The sequence below is a fragment of the Ruditapes philippinarum genome, unplaced genomic scaffold (assembly GCF_026571515.1).
Source record: "Ruditapes philippinarum isolate M1 unplaced genomic scaffold, ASM2657151v2 ctg755_1_1_1_1, whole genome shotgun sequence".
In the NCBI taxonomy this organism is placed as follows: domain Eukaryota; kingdom Metazoa; phylum Mollusca; class Bivalvia; order Venerida; family Veneridae; genus Ruditapes; species Ruditapes philippinarum.
The window spans coordinates 25,648-42,925 of record NW_026865297.1 but is presented as its reverse complement, the minus strand read 5'-3'; positions in this window follow the sequence as shown (position 1 = coordinate 42,925).

Sequence of the window (17,278 nt, the reverse complement as noted above, 5' to 3'; positions counted from 1 at the left end):
CACAGTATGACTACGGCAACAATAGGTCCCAATGCTTTTTATACGCTCGAAGGTTGTGTTGTTTATTGTGGTATGGTGCTTGTCAGTCCATCCGTTAGTGACAATAACTGTTAACTGTCGGGTATGCAAATGTCTTCATACTTAGTAGGTAAGATGGTCACGGCGAAATGGTAGCGGCATTGCCCATGGCAAGTAGATCACCATAATGTTCTTTCAAGTCATTATGTCAAAAGTCAAGATCACATCGACTCAGAGTACGAAATATAAGATTATTGTCCGTTCAATAACTTGAGAATGAATAACGTTTTGTGAAACTAGTTAAAGAAATTGCTCATGGCCAGAACTCCTATTTATATTTTAAGCCCAATGCCATAATGACACTTAGTGAAAAATCCTTGTCTGCTTAATATCTTCAAAAAAGAGCAGCAGATAACTTCTATTGACTTTGAGGTCATTATGATAAAGGTCAAGGTCGCATTGACACTTGCTTAAAAATCGTCTGCTCATTAACTTGAGAATGAATAATCCTATATCCAAACAATAATGAGAAAATGCAATGGCCTACCGTTTGGTGAAGGTTGTCATGCCTTGAAGATGACTGTGTGGTCGCTGTAGCCTTGAACACCAAAAGTTTGCCAGGCTAATTAATTTCTAGAAAACGTTTTGGATAACAGTCTTAAGACGTGGTATAGAGGTTGGTTATGGCTAGAACATGACCTTTATTAATTTGAAGGTCAGTTTGTCAGATTCCAAGGTTACAATGGCACTGTGAAAAATTCTTGTTCTGTGAGAAAATAAGGCTTTAAGGCTAGGTTTATGAAGCTTCTTTTGGAAATGGCCCTGGACATGACATGAAGTTCATAGTGGCACTTGTAATCATGGTCTTATCAGTAGTTAAGTGTTCTTATATAGAATAACTTTCAACATACTTAGGTTTGTAAATATACCAGTGACAGAGGAAAAGAATTTGGGACATAAGTGTCGTATAGACGCATTTCTAGCGTCACTTAGAATTTCAGTTTAGTGTAATCTACTTCGCACTGTTATTATACCCTGTAAGGCATAACCTTGAAACTTTGAATACTTGTTAGTGACAATAATCTCCACACCCTAGCAAGAGGACATAATTCCGTCAAGAAATTTAACAAAATTGTATCCCTTCTTTCAAGCTTGTTATTTTCTTCTATTTTGTTATACAAAAGTAACACTAAAACCTTTATAGACTTCTTTTTAGTAACCGTTACCCAAAATTCTAGGCAGGAAATACAGCTCAAAGATTTGACAGATAATGACCTATTATCTATTAAGTTACTCTTACTATATTCTTCAAGGCATTAATTTGAAGATTAATAGTGCCACTTAGTTATTTTTCACTTCTGACTTATTCAATGAACCTTATCATTTTCGCTTTCAAGCATAAGGTTTTTATAAAAAAAGACATTTTATGATAACCCTATCAGATAGAGGTTTTTATGATTCACACATATTCCACTGCAATAATATATACATATAATTAAAGAGCGCAGTGTTTGACAGACAGCTGCTGTTGTACCCTCACAATCTGTTCTGCTGAATGTGAAATACTTTGAGAGAAATGAAAATAAACAAGTATAAATAGGTGAAAACTGTTGACGTATTTGTTAGATATAAAGAAAAGTGCAATATCTTTCATTTCACCCTCGAGCAATCGCTTTTAAAAGTGATATTCAATCGTCGAATAGTACTGGCTGTGTCGCTTTTATAATTTCAAACGTTCTAGGCGACAGTAGTCAAACTTTAAAACTATTCGCTGAGGAATTCTTAGCGATTGCGAAGAGAAGGACCAGACCGGAGAATGTTATATCATTCTAGCTAATGACCAACAAAGCAACCCTACGTCAATAAGTTAAACAACAACTAAGGACATCTCTACATGAAGTTATCTTTCAATAATTATCACTAAACAAGTATTATTTAAAAAGTCTTGGTTAGACAATTCTTATGTGTTTATGAATACGCTGCTAGTTTTGTAAGTCATCACAGAAAATAACAATGTTAAAGATTAGGATTTGACCATTACTAGAAACTTAGTATATCAGTTAATGCCCAATTTCTATGCATACTTTGATCATAACATTTTCGAATGCCTATTTTACATCAAATAAAGAATAATGGTTTAATTTGCTTAATAGCTATACATGGTATTTTACGATATCCTTTCTCATTCATATTTAAAATACTATGTTCATGTACACTGTCAAAAATCTATTATTGATACAGGCTTCTGGCCAGCACTAATTTAACTTGTTTTTTGCTCGTATACATGTATATACTGATTATTTGTAAGAACCATTTTGACCATGGTCATAAGATTCCATTCATCAGATTTTTTCATCATTAGGTTGATATTTTCATCACAGAGAAATACGATTGGCTTGAAGCTTCTCTAAAACAAATCACTTATAACAGAGCTGATGTATATACCAAAATTTCGTCATAAAATACTTGTACATCAGATGAAACGTCAGATGAATTTTGTACGTGGTATATGATTATGTACTGGTACTTGTATATAGGGGGTATTCAAGTTTTTTTTCTATATATACAGGTTTTATTTTCATCGAGTTGTATGAAAATTAATATTTTATGTGTGGTGGCAGCCACGAGTGAAATATGTTAATTTTCATACCACAATATGAAAATAAATCCTGTATCTTGAATTTTCTCTATAGTATATACATTTTGCTTTTTTGGCATTACAATTTGAATGACTTTCCCGTGCTGGCCGAATTTAGAAGAAAGTAGTTCGGCAAAAGAACAGTGAAAATACGGAAAATATGTTTCACTGCAGTGAAAAATAAATTGTTACAGTGAAAATACGGAAAATGAAAAAACCAAATTTTATTTTATCAATATTTCTTAATATTTCAATCATAAGTATGTTATAAATTAATTTATTTCTCTTTTTACCTAGCCCTGAATGAGCTTTGTAATAATACTAAGTATACAATATACACTCAGCATAGATTAGTGTTAGTGATTATAAACTATAATCAAGCTTCACAGGAGTGTTCATTACTTCATTAGGGTGTGCTCTTTAAGATTCCCTGATAGGTTTACTAGTATTAATTAATCAGTTGTTATCATGACAACCGGATAGAAAAAATCTATATAAGGGTCGACTGGATTTTATTATAGATTTTTATCACACACCCGTGCCGATTTTGCGACTCCGTAAATATGGTATTGCACAGCCGTGCATATATTTGACGTGACGTCATTAGCGTTATGCAAACATAGTGTAAAGACGCGCTAAATGTTAGCGTTCTACTGTAGGCGCGTCAACGGAAAATGACTCTTATTTCACTTTAAACGGTCTTTATTTTGGGTATGTGATAAATAGAATATTAAATTCGTGTAAGTTCATTACTGAATTTATTGCACTCGTTGAATAAAATAATATTATGCTCGCCAGAGGCTCGCATAATATAATTTTATTCAACGAGTGCAATAAGGCGAGCATAATATTATTTTATTCAACGAGTGCAATAAATTCAGTATTGAACTTACTTACACTCATTCAATATCCTCTATTTAAGATATATAATATCTGAGCCAATCCTTATCAATGTATTGATATTGTGTTATTGCAATAAATAACTGCAGGGATGGAGTAAGTTGTCTAAATAGTATCAGATATCTAAATAAAAGAAGTGGCTTGCAAATTTAAAAATAATTTCAAAGAAATATTATATAGCTATATATGAAGTGTGTACACTTGCAAAATATAGTGGTAAGTAATACGAAATAACAGCGTCGTATTGCATGCTCTTTTCTATGAATTCGCTACAGTATAAAATATCACAATACTGTTTGTCTTCAAAAGGGAGCTCCAACTATAGCGGGAGTTCCAAGTATAGCGGGACCTTAATATTTTCCGTTTTCAATGAGTTATGTAGCAAGCTTGCGGTTAATAGATGGTTCAACTCAAATCACGAGGAGATGCCTAACTTATGGTGTTTTTGCTCGTATAAATCAGTCAAGTTGTAAGTTTATCTTCTTTTGAGAAAGAAATGTATTAATTCTGTGAGTTATCAATAAATAGCGGTCTAGACCCTCCCCTCTGTAAAAGACATTTGAAAAGTGAGCAGTGATAAAATTTCAAAAAAGAATTGTATAACTTTATTATCTGTAAAACTATATGCACTTAGAAAAAGCTCCAAAAGCACAACTGAATTGCAACTATACAATAATAAATGTCACACATCTACCAAACTGCAAGGATGCGGTCCGAAAAAAATGGCGGTATGACATTAACAAACGGATGCAGGTTCCCAATTTTAGCAATGGGGTTTGGTTTTTTCCTCAGCTGGTCGACTAATAAATTGAATGCATATTGAAATATTTATCTTTTGCGTAAGCTTATTTAGTCGTGTACTTCCATCTTACAGTTTCAAGGCATATATGTGTTTTGTTTTCTTTTCTGTGTTAATGGCAAAAACAGTATGATTCTAAAACTCCTTCAAGTCATCATTTTAAAATTTCTTATGCAACAGTTATTTTATATCATCACATGTCGTGACTTTAAACATTAGTATGTATTTAGTTGAGAAAGCTATTTATTTCGTTTGTGGTATGTTCTACTGAACATTGCATTTTTGTATGTGAGCGAACATTGGTATTGTATATATGTATCCCTTTTTATCATTACAGCTGGTGGAAATCGAAACAAATAACGCTTACTTTTTCTAGATTGGTCTTCTGTAGCGTTCTTGAGTCCGGTTGATCATCTCTTATTATTATTTTGTAGTTTTAACAAGGAATGTCAAAAACAGTATTTATTATCAGATCTCTTGTTTTCATAAGTGAGATACGATTTGTTACGTCGTATTTAAAACTATCAAAACCAACTTGTGGTCAAATTTTAATTACTATATATTAAAAGATTAAAAGTGCTGATGACACCCTTATTCAATGACATGGTTTAAGAATTGTCAAGGTGTTAAAATTATTTACTTTCTAAATAATTATTGCATTTGGACAAAAAAGTGTTCTTGGCTGACAATATAAAAGCACTTTTATCTTTTCTCATACTCAATTAAAACCTTACGATATTTGTGCATATATTTACTTTGTTTTCTTCAAAGATATTATATTTAATACAATTGTTGGGAAAAGCGGACAAAACGTGTTAAAGATCATGACCTAATGAACGCCTCGTACTTTTAGAGTACTAGTATTATTCGATAGTTTTGCTTACATTGTTCAGGCTGTAGTTGACAGTGTTAAAATTAATCGGTCAATCAGTGTTTAAGAGCTTACAAAAAATAGGTTACATAACTTGCTTACATGTGTCTCTCCTAAAGGTCAATATGCATTTGGAACATTTAACTACCTTTATATGTTTTCTCGGTAGACATATGGGGACTTATTTCTAAGCCCTTCCTAGACTGACATTATAAAAATTATAATAGGCTCTAAACTAGTGGCATACTAAAGATAGGTCTTATCTTAACACGTATAATCTCCTTAAGTGTGTGTGTACTTGTTATGTTTCAAATTTTTTTATTATTATTATTATTCGGAACACATAGCCGATTATGCATAATCATCTCGGAAATAATAGTTTTAACACAAGAAAGACAGTCTGTGTAATCTTTTTAACGCATGAATTTATTTCAAATCGATTGGTCCGTAAAAGTATCGTTAACAGGTGTACATTTTGTACTGACGGTTTCTAAAATTTCTCTAAAGATTGACAGAATGGGCCGAAATGATGCAATATAATTGGAACTTCTCATTATCATTTTTAAAATAACAAGATACAATTTAAAGTTTTAAAGTTAGCCAGCAGACAGGACAGAGTCTGACCAGATTGCACGGTCTGGCTCTATACTGGTGATAAAGAATGAATACTTTCGTTTCCAGGTTACGGGTCAACTTTACAGTGAAAGGTAGCCAAGAAATGGCCTTCGTTATGGAGACATTTCGTGAATGAATGTGTACAAGAAATGTAGAAGAATGCTGACAATGATGCTATCTCTCCATTGTTTATATTCTCTGGCACGTGCATGACACTGTCTGGAACAATACTGAAATATGTAAAATCTTGTACATCTCTTATGACATTTCAATCCTATCATGACATATGACAGACATATGATATTATAGTAATTGCGCGGCTTATTGTTTTTAAGTAGGTTTGAGAAATAAAGCATTTCTTCCCAGGTTTCAATGCATATAGTGATGCACGGAGGAACAGCGATATTGTATGAACATTTATTATCAGTACAATTTTTACAAAGTAAGTGTTGAGATCTATGTCTAAAGGACTTTCATTTTAGTCTTTAAAATTTGATACGCTTCCGAAAACTGTTCTTTATCTGCCATTTTTATTATTTATACGAATTAAATCTAATTTGATGCCGCAGTAATTTTTCAAGTTTCTTTTTTTAAAGAAATAAACTATAGATTAAATAGATTATTGCATATTCGGTATCATGAACAAAAGTATAATAATGTGCTTTATGCTTTGGAAATGATGTGTATTTCGTCCTCTTCGTGTTCCATTTTACATTTAAAATATTACAATTTACATACTAGTACATTGACAGAAATAACTAGATTACAGTTTACATACTAGTACATTGACAGAAATAACTAGATTACAATTTACATACTAGTACATTGACAGAAATAACTAGATTACAGTTTACATACAAGTACATTGACAGAAATAACTAGATTACAGTTTACATACAAGTACATTGACAGAAATAACTAGATTACAATTTACATACTAGTACATTGACAGAAATAACTAGATTACAATTTACATACTAGTACATTGACAGAAATAACAAGATAACGTGGCAATATACTCTGTGGAATTTGTTATGAATGAATGTGTAAGAAACCTGATGGCATGTCCTTATAATTGTTTACAATTTCTGCGCACGCCTGCCACTGAAATGTGCGCACACTGACATTATCTTTTGAGACGTTTCTGTCCCGCCATATCAACCTCTGCAATCAATACTGGCAGACGACACAGATTTGATGGTAACGATATATACAAGGCAAGGATTATTATCATTCAAGGAAAATGAAGAAAGAAGTTTACTACAAACTTAGGTATTCACATGTATCTTCAATTTCAAGTGTACATACATGTATGTATGATTCATATTTTATTACAATAACTGTTTTTGGAGGTTTCTGTGTGTAAGAGGTGAACCATTCTTCCTTTGAATAAATTGAATACCTGAATACTAAGGAAATGACGCATCTAGTGATAAATGAACAATGATTACTAACTATGCTATGTAGATGATGCACAAAGTCTTTGAGGATTCTTTTGTTGTTTATTCTTTGCTTAATATACTTAATTGTAATTAAACTCATTACTTGAGTAAATACGGCATAACACGAGTATCGTATGTTAGTATTTAACTCGGGCAAGAGAAAAAGATTTTTTCAGATTTGAAGCAGTATCAAATTCTAGCACACGCATTGTCTTAACCATTGTCTATCCAATGTTATATATTCAGTTTGTCGAATATGATTTGATGCTCGAGTTTACGTAAACTGGTTGATTGGAAGTTGCTAGAATTCCAAAGCTGTAGTGTTTGTACATTTCCTAAAGATTTGAATTGATGTTAAGATGCCTAAATATGGGAATATAAATAAAACAAAAAACACTAATATAGCATGAAGATAGCAACTTGCAACGCAGCCTTAACAACGTCCAAAATAAAATGACAAGTGGTAAGACACCCAGTGGAGCACCGGATGGTGTCTGTTTCTTTAACCCAATACGTCAAAAAATGCCTTATTTAGGCCCCTTACACTTGTTTTTGTTTGAGAAACGTTGTTTAAAAAGTGACGACTTTTTCGGCGGCGCCCCCTATCCAAAGATACATCAGGGGTTGCCAGAAAGGGGAAGGTGCCCCCTTCTGTTTTGGGGGGTTGAAGGAGGCGGCAGTCCCCCTCATCGCCAAGAAAATTTTGGGCTTGTGAAAGGCTAAAAATGACATCAGGTCGATCATAAGGTAACGTGTAACCAACGCTAAAAAGCCTTTGACTCTATCTTAATCCATTGAGAAGTTGCAGCACTTTGAAATCAAAAATCAATGCAAAATAGTGATTTTTTAGCAATTTTGAGATGTCCCCTCGTTGCCATGGTAACAGGAAATTAAAGACTGAGCATGTCGTTACAAACGCAATGGTCCAGTCAACATTTGTGCCAAGTTTGATTAGTATTGAAGCAGTTTTTATAGTATAATATCTATTTGAACTTGTAACGGTAGACTTTTCAATGAAAACAGCCATTTTTCACAAAATGCTCATGCAGTAATGGGTTAAGTACAACAGTTTCATCAGTATACATCTATATAGAACTCTCTATTTTACGTCAACCGGGCAATGATTGATTCTTGCAAGATGAATATGAATACAGCGTGGCCGACGGTCGTATTCACAAACGTTTACGTATTTTATTTTTAACAAAGAAAATAAATTAGTTTCATGCCGCGCTTGACTTTTTAAACTATCTGATGATAACTGTGGAATTCTTGTCTATGTTTGAATACCAGCATCTTGAAATTTCATGCTTTGGAGATTAATTTAGATCAAAGACGTGCTGAAATATAAAATCCTCTACATACTTATTTTTCAAAGGGATAGTTAAAGCATCTGTCTTATTATACGCATAGCTGTCTTAAGTGAGGAAAAAAATATTTCACTTTATAACTGGCCTACAAAAAATGTAATGCATAGTACTCCCCATCGTTACTGCGTCATCCATAATACTGTGGTACTTCGAAAAAAAAATCGAATTTTCATCTGTAATAAAATCATATTAACCATTTGGTCACGGGTTACTTATGGAAAATAACCCCAAAATTAGATATCCTCAGTTAATTCATGAAAACAAATATTTTCCTAAACACTTTATCCGTTAAAACCACAAAAAAGATTTATCCGTTGATTCAAGCAGAGAAAGATTTTTCACATTATCTGAGCATGTTTTTGGAGAAAGTGATAGTTTTGAGAAAAATTTCTCCAATTGGTTACTGCATGTACATTATATTGACGCAAAATTAAAAGAACTTGGAATCTATTCAGCGTCTCAGAATATCATGCAATTCTTGACAGCGGAATCATATTTAGATGGAAACATCATTTAAAACAATAATGTCATTAATAATTTTAATGAGAGTTGTTAAGCAGAAATGACGAGTTAATTTTAGGATACAGCGGCTCAAAAATACCCTGTTAACGGCCCATTATGCTTCAGAAATGCTTTTATTTTCATTTCTGAAAGGCTTCCTATTTTTAGGGTTATGTTATAATTTCTAAAAAAGTACACACTGGCCAATTATTGCTTCTGTTCGATTTTGGCAAATAGAACATTTATAGTGATTTAGTATTTTGTATGGAAGTAAGAATACTACTTTGTTTACATTTTAATACTTTTATGCCAAGTAATTTCGCATTAAACGCCACTTTCCTTGGGTGATGAGCATCTACCATTCTCTAAAACTATTGCATCGAAACGTTATAAAACTTAAGTTTGCACTTTCTAAAGAAGAAATTATATATTCGTTCCCGAGGCATAGCGTGTCTCAATCACAATCATAAATTCACTTTAACAGAACAGAACAGAGTTTTTTTTCATAACTTGTACACACATATGTACATCGTTATAACAAGCATTTTGAAACATAATTTTAGGTCACACATTTAACAATATAGGGGAAAAAACAAATAAAGAATAATTAATACAACACTGAGCAATAAAAGACGAAACAATTATTGACATATCGACATCATAATGTTAAAAATTATTATATTGACAAATCAAAGTGTGTTCAAAATAGATTTTATTTTCAAAATATTTACACAAAATAAATAACTCGGTAGACTTACATTATTGTAAACAAATTTCAAAAAGAGAACATGCGAGTTTGTAAGAGAAAAAAAATCATTGAAAAAGTGTGTTAATGTGTTGAGTTTGAATAATTTAAAACTATATCAGAACATATATTTTTCTATAGGGTATTCAATGAATAAAACATAAAATTAACTTGCAGCGGGAATTGACATTGGTTTATGAAAACTGTAAATATTTTAATGATATACATGTATTTGAATAATTAAACCATTGCTATAGGTACTTTTTTTACATTTTTTTATTTAATAATTCCACCTTGCAGCTGAATTTGGTCTTCGTGCTCGCTTGAATTCGACAATGACAAAAGTGAGGACTTGTGAAGCGCAACTTATATATAAGATGCAGAAAAAGGATTACTGAGATATTCCTAAATTTTATCAAGCTTTTTCCCGTTTGTCGGTGCTGGGTTCCTTTGATGTTCATGAAAGACTTTTAAAATAATGTCTGGAAAAATTTATAGCAATTCTCTAACTACAGTCTAGACAAAGAAATAAGCATATTGAATTAAGATTTAGAATGAAAAACACATTTGTTTAAATTAACTAGAATTTTATCTGGCCAATTACTTACATCGAATCTTTATTTCAAGACCCTCGTCACGATCAACTTATAAAGTAATAAAATGAGGCAAATTCTTCGTGGTATAGCTGACGTATACATTTGAATTAGATTACAAGTAAACTCTTAATGGCGTACTAATTTTAGATTAATTAAAACGAATGACATTATTATTTGTTTTGCAGCAGTACTTTTTTAATAGTTATTAATTGGGTACAAGACAATACTGGTATCATTACTTTTGAAACATAAATGATTACTTAGTTATTATGTTTATTTGAAATATAAATTGTTCACTAGTTGAATATTGAACTAATTAGTTACAGTAACTTCAGATAAATAAACTGGAATGCAAACATTGACCTGTATTTTCATTCCAGCGAGTTTTGTAAATGAAGAAGTGTACAAAGATGATATAATCATCCCAGAAAATGTTTCTTTATTATACCATCTGTAAAATGCGAAAAGAAAATCTGCAGTTCAAGGTCAAGGTTAGAATAAGTTGCTAGAATTACTTGATTGTTTTTGTATTTAAACATTCTTATATTGAATGAAGGGTAGGTCGTAGAGACGGAAAACACTTTTTTTTATATTTTTCAACATAAAGGATTATTCATTGACACAGTTTTTGGTGCATACGTATTTTTAGATAGACTTCACACTTTGGATGAAGCAAGACATGTTTATTGCGCTATACTGATCATCGGATCTGAAAGTATTTGCTTTTACTCGAGAACCATCATAACCATCTCAAAATGACACAGTTCATAACTAAATATATAACTTCGTACCACATTACCTAATGATATGCACAAACTTACAGAGACAAATTAACAATAAGTTCGTAATAACGAAAACACTCAGCCGTAATTACTAGACAATGATAAACTTATCTCGTAGGTATGAGGTACAGAATTAATTAATAATTTCCTCGTTATTTCGGAATATTTAATAACCGTAATACGATAATAACTTGTTCGAATGTTCTTATAGTCATTACTCGATTTTCGTATGTAAAATTATACAACGCCTAGAACAAAAAAAAATCGATCCGACACGGATAAATGTTTTAATTCACTAAAATGGTCGTATTTTTATCAGATAATAAAAGTGATTATTTGATGACATAAGAAGCTACTTGCGGTTATAACAACATTTTCATTTACTTCTTTTATTGCATATTTAACTCACACAAATACTACTAAAATTAGATGGAGACTAAAGTCATAAATCAATCATCATAAAAATAGGCGATAAACACGCAAAAGATATATATAATCAGGTCGCATGTTATATAACACAGAAAATAGGTAATTGGGAATGACTAGCCCGAAAAAAACAACACTCGCATCAATTATTTTTGACATGACTGATACTATCTCGTGATGAAGTAGCGGTAGCTTGTAAGGTACAAATACAGTTATAAAACACACATGTACATGATGGCAATATGGTGCTACTTTGAAAAATTATTTTAAGCCTTTTTTCGCTTATCCAGATATGTATGTACTTTTGTATGATATATTTGCACTTTTGTATGCCATTAACCGAATCTTGACGGTAATAACATGTTCAATCAGAACTCCTAGTTTTAATTAAAGAATTACTTTGCAAGCTTTGTAATTGTTATCGGTATATTATTTTATTTCTCAATGACTGGCTTTTTAGTATGCCCTTTTATGATCTTTGTTGCCAATTTTATACCACTTTGTAAGTATTATTCGGTCATAGCCAAGGATTAAACGTATTTTATTAATACATTGTACAGTAAAGAACACAACCAAAATTGCAATTTAATTTCAAAATAAATGTCGATTTAAAAGTTTTCTGCATAGAATTTTTTTTGGGACTTTTTATGATAAACATAACAATATCATTGCTTTCGCATGACACAAAAAGAATTTCTGTTGCAAATAGTTCTATCCCATACGCTTCTTTTATCGGACGGCCAGTCAGTTTAGCCAAAAAATATGCTTAACATAGAACTAATTGCAACAGTTTTTATTTTGTGTTCATATGAAGGCACAATAAGTGTACTATCTCTAATAAAAAGTCCCAGCATGTTGCACCTGCCGTTTTGGTTAAAAACTAGTTTTGATCAAGCGTAGTGTAAGAATAAATTTGCAAAGACCTGGACTGCATGTACCATTACAATACATATTATTCTTGAGAAATTAAACATATAATTTACTTTAAACATAAAACTGTGTTAAAGTGACAATCTTTAGTATTTTTATTCTCTAAATTGGTTAATAAAGTATCTTATTTCTAAACTTTTATACAAAAAATAACATATAAAACATTACCCCACCCACTTTGTTTTAACAATGATATATCTTTAAAAAAGTTTTTAGATAACAAACACTTTGAGATAATCTAAAATTGTTTCAGACACATATTAACTACATTGATAGATGAAAAGACAAGATTAATAAGTAACACACTCCTCATGAGTCTTAAATAATTCACTGAAAGTGAGTTTGTCCTAATGTACATGTTATCTTCTGTTATATTTCATCTATCAATTCATGCAAATCTGCCAACGTTTGAGAGTTGGAACATGAAAGACCTTTGCAATTTTCACAACCACTGGAACATTCTAGTCCATGTTTCCGACAAGTACATTTTTTCGAGTCACAATTGAGTTTGCAGTTCCAACGGACAATTTTAAGTAGTTGTTCAGGTGCAGTGAGGAGAGGCGTTTTAACGGGTACCATTCTTTCTTGACAAATGCTCCATCCATAATCCAGAGGATCCAGTGATGTATCGCCCATCCATACTTTAGTCTGATAATAAACTCTAAGGGAATGATAATGTGCAGCTGGTGTGGTTGGTGGAAGTGTGTGTACATGAACAAATGTAGAACTTGAAGCGACCTTATTTGAAAATTTCTGGTATCTTAATACATTAAGATTTCCGACAAATTTTTCATCATACAAAGCGATCATCAACTGTTCACCAACACGCGATATGTCAATCAGATTATCTGTTCTAAGGAAATCATTGCAATTCTTTCTAAACACTGGGCTTTTGTTGAAAAGTTTTAAAATTGCTGACTTTCCTATTCCGAAAATACGAGACGTAGTATCGCAGCCTGTGAATGCATGTAGCAGAGGAAGAAAAACACAGATATCAGATCCAAACACTAACTTGGCCTTTCGAATGTCCCATACTTTCCCATTCTCGGAAATTTTTTTGGAAGCGGATCGGAATACTACTTCATTTAAATCATTTCTGAAGTAGTGGCAAAGTAATACCAACAGATCAGTATCTTCTCCAATCACATTGACGTTATGTGTTTCTGCTAGTTTGATGGCTGTTTGGACGATCAAAACATCAGCATCATCAATAGCATGGCAAACAGAAAAGCCATCTCTCATTAAACACTCACCAAGCATATATATAAAGTTCTGTTTATTTATTTCATTGCTCAAAAATAAGTCTTTTTTCATTCTGCATGGTGTTTCAATCGAAAACCTCACTTGTGCGCATGCACGGCCTTTTAATCTTCTGTAGTGCGTCACATCTTTCGTGCTTGGTCTTTGTGAGTAGCCATCAAATACTATAGTGACATTTGATGCTGCTGCGTCATCTTCAGAAATAAAATTCCTGCACAAGTAATCAGAATAGCATTTGCAAATTTCACCGTAAGTTTTCCCTTTATTCCAAGTTATGCGTTGTAAAAGTGATCCACCATCAATAACAAAATGTGTACATTTACCATGCTTCTTTTTTGTAGATAAGCAAGAACAGTCACCAAGTCTCCAAAGCGCATCGGCCAAATTAGAATAATTTCTCAACGTATAATATATGTAGCAAAACTGTGTGTGCTAACATATTATGTTTTGTTTTGCTTTAATCAAAAAATAGAAAATGTTTGTAAAAAACCTTTTAACAGATAGTTTATAATATAATAAATATTATATACTTGTATCCTCATGTTTAAAGGCTGATTTCATTAAGTTTACATCGTATTTATTACATACAGCTGTTCTTTGTTTCATTATGAGCTATAATGGTTGTAAAAATTAGGCAAAATGTATCCTTACGTTTTTTACTTCTTGTCCATCAAAGATTCAGAAAGATATAAAGGCTAAACTGCAATACCTGAAATTAAAATGAAATCTTAATTTTATCATGAAATGTGTGATTCTTACATGTATAAATTAATCTACTTAATAAAAATCTCACATTACATCATCAGACCTCGTATAATAATTCATTTCATGAAATAAAAGCAGACGTTTTGATGCACAAATGCATAAGACAAAAGTAAAGCAATATTTAACTTACATTCAATTACTTGGATTGGAAGACATCACTACTATTTTTTCTATTTCAATCTGACTGCACACACCTGATGCAAATTATCACCTTTAATATAAAACAAATACATAAAATTATTCCTTTTCAGAATGATTTTATCCTATGTTTATACAAAAACTTATTGAAATAATAGCTGATTCTTTGCAGATGAGAACTTTATATTAACTGGTAACTTAACTAATACCATAATATTAAACATTGAAGTTAAAAATTTAGTATGCAGCAAATTTGACTTGTGAAATAAAGTTGCTATTTAGGTGTTTCATAAAAATGCGACTTGTCTAATATGAAGAAAATTTTCATTGAACAACGTGGAACTTAAGTTACTTGAAAATAAATAAAGTACTTGACTTGAATAACTTTAGATAACTAGACTTACATTTTCCAGTTTAATTAAGTTATCTCTTCTAAAGTTTTTCATTTTAATATTTATTCACATACAATGCAAATTTTCCACCTGAAATAAACAAAACATTTAATATAGTCAATATTTTACATTTTTGTAGATATTGCACGAGCTAATTTATGACCTATCTGCGCTTCCGTAGAAAAAAAATTGGAACAGACCCTATATTATCATTGCATTTCTTGAAATATTTTACGATATAAATAAAGCATCTACACACCATTATTCTTTATAAGCACTATAAGTATTATATTTTATCTAAGATGCCGATTTACTTCGCATTTAAGATACTATTGACTGAATGAATCTTCCGTTATATGCTTGATTTGATTCGGCGTAACAGACGAATATAAAGTCTTAAAAAAATAGTTACGTTAATATTTATACTGCAAACTATAATAGTTGTTAAAATAAATGATAAAATAACATAATTACCGTCAAAATAAATCCAATCCATGTAAAACACAAAATTCTTTAGGATTTTAAACAAAAGGCCGCCATGTTACTTGTTGTGTGACGTCACTAAAACCCGCGTGTAAACAAATATTTTTCGTATGGTGTACAGTAAAGAACACAACCAAAATTGCAATTTAATTTCAAAATAAATGTCGATTTAAAAGTTTTCTGCATAGAATTTTTTTTGGGACTTTTTATGATAAACATAACAATATCATTGCTTTCGCATGACACAAAAAGAATTTCTGTTGCAATTAGTTCTATCCCATACGCTTCTTTTATCGGAAAAATATCTTTTGTTCAACCTAAATTTGTAAGGTCAAAATCATTTTGTTAACAAGATGAATTTAGAAAGGGTAGTATCCCAATTATTCATGAAGGTGCGAGCATATCTCATTTGTTGTCTCAGACCAGACAGTTTGAATTTGACCACCGAAAATGTTGCATGTAACAAATATGAAGTTTTAGCCGTATTATGATTTATAAGACAGTTTTGGTTTATTATGATCGTTGACATTGTGTTTTCTACAGTGTTTTGTGTTCGATCCATACATGGACTTAGGAATCGATTAATACGGAGAGTAACGGTAGGTTGTCCATCCCAATTCGCAGAAAATAAAGAAGAAAAAATTGGTCAAAATAGCTTTATAGCATGTCTATGCGTGTTTATGTCCATGGAATTAATATTTTTTGAAGAGTCGCTTTTAAAGACAACTCGCTGAACTGTACAGGCGAACGTTGCTAAATCTACTAGTTTGTTAAATTAAGGAACGTTTCAATGTGTTTACTAATGTTACTCTCGTAGACATCATTTGCTTAAATTCACTTCAGATTTGATCATAAGAACATAAACGCAATGAGATTGTAAAGGGTTTGAAAAACATTCTTATACATGTACTTTACTTCGTCAGCTGTATGTTTGCAATCGATCAAGAGTGTGTTGTGTTGGTGAAATGTGCTTCATGATTTCTGTTGCAAAAAGTCTATAAGTCTATAGTTGCTCATATTTCTTCGTCGTTACTTATTGATAAGTATAGAAAATTAAAAATTATAAAAATGAGAACAAAGACCAACCAGGCAAGGCGACGTTCACAGACGCTGCCTCCGACACATTCGGCCACACCAGCAGGCCACCTAGAAGGAGAAGTTGATAATGTGACATAAATATGTGTTTCAACATTCTCATGACGCACAGGTTACTGAAATATTGTTGTAAATATGCAACAATTAAATGCAAGCTCAGTGTATAGTCAATGCTCCCTCGCTTGAGTTTGTTTGTTTGTTTTGTTTTATTAGGTTTTACTTGAAAGAATACAAAGTCCTCGAACCCACAGCGGTGAGGGGCAAGTGGTTTGAAGTCAACGACCTTAACCACTCGGCCACGGACGCCCCACTTGAGTTTGTACATATTAACTGTGCAAGAGAGATGTTAAATAATGAGCTAAAGTCGACGCATTCTAAATTATTTGTCTCAGATGGTTGTTTTCATTAGCCTGATTAAGTCCATCTGACTGACTTTAAACTCCAATCGTAGTTGATCATCAAATGAACTCGTTTTATTAACAAATATATTGGTATATTTTGCAAGCCCCTCAGTC